Here is a 4,792-nt window from a genome sequence, read left to right as displayed (position 1 = left end):
GATCTCAGTCTCTGCCCCAGGACCCCGGCTGCCGTGGCTCCGCAGGCCCGGTTGGGGGCTCACGGCCACAGCTCTAACGCAGGAGACACCAGCTGCCCGTGCTGAGCTGAGCCGGAGCTAAGGTCAGACGCTCCTGACATGAAAGCACGTTGCGGGGGAGCTGGCTGCGGGGTTCCGGCCAGAGGAGGCAGGCGCAGCGGGAGTCAGGAGGGGCAGGAAGGATCCTGAGGAAGGAGAAAGAGCTGCAAACCGTGACGTCATTGCCAAAAGGCACGTGCAGCAGAAGCTGAAAACGGTACAGGGAGGAGAGCAAAGACGCAGCTCCCGGCAGCTCCTGCTCCTGCCACAAGGACGAGGACGTTCCCTGTCGACAAGTGCAAAAGCTGATAAAAGGGAAAAACACTCAAAATACTTTCGTCATAGATAAGCCTGTAATATTGAAATGTCTTCATTTTTCTTTTAAAATGACATTATAGATTGCTTGAGGTCAGGAGTTCAAGACCAGCCTGAGCAAGAGTGAGACGCCATCTCTACAAAAAATAGAAAAATTAGCCGGGCGTGGTGGTGCCTGGAATCCCAGCTGCTTGGGAGGCTGAGGCAGGAGGATCGCTTGAGCCCACGAGTTTGAGGTTGCTGTGAGCTGGGCTGACGCCACTGCACTCACTCTAGCCAGGGCAACAAAGTGAGACTCTGTCTCAAAAAAAAAAAACTTTATATCGCTGCCTGTCGACCACCACACGGATCAGCCAAGACGCCGGGAATCAGCGGGTCCCACGGGACTCGGCTGCCTACCTGAAATCCCCCAACCCCACGCGGGCTCCTGTGCGTTTCCACTCAGGGTCGGGTCTGCAGAGCACACGCGCTTCCTTCTCTCAGCCTGGAGCGTTCGCAGCTTGTTGAGCGTGTGGCATCAGGAGAGCGCTGTCGGGATGCAGGGCAAATATGGTGAACTTGGAGTTCCTGTTTCCAGATCACTGCTCTGCCTTTACTCTATGCTCTTGACACTTCATACGACCAAGGGTGCAGTTCTACTGTTCCGTCCACCCTTCTGGGCTCCGCGCACGGTGGTCCGCAGGAAAGGCGCCTCTCGGTGCAGGACAGGATGCCTCTGGCCTTCGAGAAGATGAGGGCAGTCACTGCAGCTGGGCTGCGCGGTCGAGGCTAGAGCCCCTGGGGGCCAGGTGCGGTCACTCAGGGCCGAGAAGACCAAAGCCTCCTGGCACCGTCTGTGCTGAGACGCTTGGTCAAGACAGAGACCCCTCCCTGCTCACAACTCACCACCTAGCGGAAATAACTCACGTGATCACGGAATGAAAACTAGGAATACGTAGCGGGGAGGGCTACATTCGCATGGATAAGCGAGTGCTGTGTGCGTGGGAGGAACAGTCTCAGGTGGAGGACAGGTGTGAGGTTTCCCTCCAGCTCCGGTACCCAGGCAGTACTGACTTCCTTCCCCACCTGCGAAATGGGGACAAAGCAGGTGAGTCAGTTAACTCCGTCCTGCCTCCCAGTGGCCCCAGAAGCACGTGGGGATCCTCCGTGGCCGAGCCCAGCCACGTCCAGTCAGGTGTGCTCATGGAAGGACCATCAGAACGGCAGGCGGGAATGGAAGGTGAACACACACGCCCATCACGCCTGTCGTTTCAGGGGCGCACGCTACAGAAACGGACGCTCAACCAGAGCTTGACAGGTGGAAAAGCAGTGAGGACAGGTAGCTGTTCCTTCAGACCCCTCCTCCCGACCACGCAGGCAAGGAGCGAGGAGAGCAAAATATCTGAAGTGTTGAAAGAGGAAAGAAAGAAACCAACATAGAATTCTGTATCTAGCAAAAATTATACTTCAAAAGTGAAGGAGAAATTAAAGACTTTTTCAGAGAAACAAGAACCGAGGGAATCTGTGACCAGCAGACCTGGCTTGTAAGAAATGTTAAAAGAGATTCTTCAGAAAGAATGGAACTCACAGAGTCAGAAACTTGAACCTACATTTAAAAAGGAATAGTATTAGAGAAGGAACAATTGAAGGAAAAATGAAACCTTTTACATTTCTTAAATGATCTCATAGAACTGTTTGTTCAAAGTAAAAATAGCAACAATGTAATGGGAGATTGTGGCTCATGAATAGGTGAAATGAGTGACCGCAGTGTCACAGGCCGGGAGGGAATTGGGAGAGACACTCGCACGGCCCAGGAAGTGCCACGGTGCTCTCTGAAAGAGGACCTGGGTAAGTCGTAAGTGTACATGGCAAATTACAGGGCAAACACTAAAAAAAGTAAAAAAAAAAGAATATGCCAAAAGAGAAAGAAAAAGGGAATCATGTTAAATGCTAAATTAAAACCAGAGAAGGCAGAATAAGAGTGAAGATTAAAAAGCAAAGAAACAAAAAGTAAGGGCAACACGTTAAAAACTGTAACAAATATGGTAGATATTGATTCCACTGTATCAATAATCATTTTAAACATCAATGGTCTAAACACACCAACTAAAAGACACAGAGTGGATATAAAAACAAGACCTAACTATACATTGTCTACAAGAAACCCACTTTAAATATAAAGGCACAGATAGATGAACAGTAAAGGGATTGAGAAAGTTATACTATGCTAACACTAATCAGAGGAAAGTGGGAGTAGCTACGTTAATTTCAGACAGAATAGACTTCAAATGCAGCAAAATGATCAGGAATAAATAGGGAATTACATAATGATAAAGGTGTAAACTCTCCAAGAATTCATAACAATCCTTAGCATGTTTGCAGCTAACACCAAAGCATCCAAATACATGAGGCAGAAACTGATGGAACCGCAAGGAGAAACAGACGAATCCCACCATTATGGTTGGAGACTAAACATCCTTGATCGGAAAAGGGCAGATCCATCAGGCAGAACATCAGAAAGGACGCAGCTGAACTCAAGAGCACCATCAATCAACTGGACCTAATGACACCTATAGAATAATCCATCCAGCAGTAGCGACTGCACATACTCTGCAAGCTCACACGGAACATTCCCCAAGGCAGACCTTATTCTGGGCCATAAAACACACTGGACACATTTAACGTGCGCATACCAAGTATGCTCTCAGACCACAGTGGAACTGAACTAGAATCAACAACAGAAAGATAACTGGAAAATCCCAAACTATTTGGAGTTTTAACGACATATTTTGAAATAATTCATGGGTCAAAAAAAGAAGTCTCAAGTTCAGTTTCAAAGTAAATCGAACAAAATTTAAATGAAAACACAACTTATCAGAATGTGTGGGATGCTGTGGAAGGAGTGCTCAGAGGGAAACGCACGGCACTGAATGTATATATGAAAAAAGAAAGATCTAGAATCAGTAATCTAAGCTTCTGTCTTAAGAAACTAGAGCGAGAAGAGCAATATAAACCTAAAGCAAGCAGAAGAAAAAATACTACAAATTAGAGCAGAAAAATCATGAAACTGAAGACAAAACAATAGGGAAAAAAATCAACAAAAACAAAGACCTGGTTTTTTTATGCGATCAATAAAACTGACAGCCAGGCTAACCCAGAGAACAAGAGAGAAGACATAAATCACTAATATCAGGTATAAAAGAAAGCCCATCGCTCCTGATTACGTGGACATTAAAAGGATAATAAAGGAATATTATAACAACTCTATACCTAGAAATCTGTTAACTTGGATGGAATAAATCAATTTCTTGAAAGGCACAATCTACCAAAACTCACCCAAGAGAAACAGATAATTGGAATAGGCCCATATCTATTAAATAAATTAAATCCATAATTAATAGTCTTCCAAAACTGAAAGCACCAAGCCCAGTTGTTTTCACTGGTGAATGCTACCAATGATTTAAGGAAGAAATTATACCAATTCTCTATAATCTGTTCCAGAAAACAGAAGCAGAGTGAATACTTCCTAACTCATTCTATAAGGCCAGCATTACCCTCATTCCAAAACCAGATAAAGAAATTACAAGAAAGAAAAACTACTGACCAATATCTCTTATGAACATAGATGTAAAAATCTTTAATAAAATGTTAGCAAATTGAATCCAACAATAGGTAAAAAGAATTATATACCACAACCCAGTGGGATTTAGTACAGATACACAAGACTGGTTCAACATTTGAAAAATCAGTGTAATCCATCACACCAACAGGCTAAAGAAGAAAATCACAGGATCACATTGATAGGTGCAGGAAAAGCATTAGAAAAAGCTGACACCCATTCAGGACAAAAGCTCTCAGCAAACCAGTGATAGAGAAGAACTTCCTCAGCTTGGTAAAGGCCTTTACGAAAGGCCCGCGGCTAACAGCGTGCTTACTGGTGAGACGCTGCCCTCGTCCCAAAATCGGGAACGGGGCAAAGACGTCCTCTCTCACCACTCCTTCAACATCATGAGTGGAGTTCTAACTAATGGAATAAGACAAGAAAACGAAATGAAATGCATACAGATTGGGAAGGAAGAAGTAAAGCTGTCTTTGCTTCAGGATGACATGACTGTTTATGTACAAAATTCCCAAGAATCAGCAAAAATAATTTCTGGAAGTAACTAGCTATTAGAGCAAGGTTGCAGGATATAAGGCTATATACAAAAGTCCATTGTTTTCCTATATACCAGCAGTGAACAATTGGAATTTGAAATTAAAAACACAATACCATTTACATTATCACCAAAGAAAAAGTACTTAGGAATAAATGTAACAAAATATGTGTAAGATCTATATGAGGAAAAACTATAAAACTCTAAACGAAAGAAATCCACGAACTAAACAAGTGGAGAGCGATTCCATGTTCGTGGATAGAAAG

Source organism: Propithecus coquereli, unplaced genomic scaffold (assembly GCF_000956105.1).
Source record: "Propithecus coquereli isolate 6110/MARCELLA unplaced genomic scaffold, Pcoq_1.0 Scaffold572, whole genome shotgun sequence".
NCBI classification, from domain to species: Eukaryota; Metazoa; Chordata; class Mammalia; order Primates; family Indriidae; genus Propithecus; species Propithecus coquereli.
Note: the sequence above shows the minus strand (reverse complement) of the source record.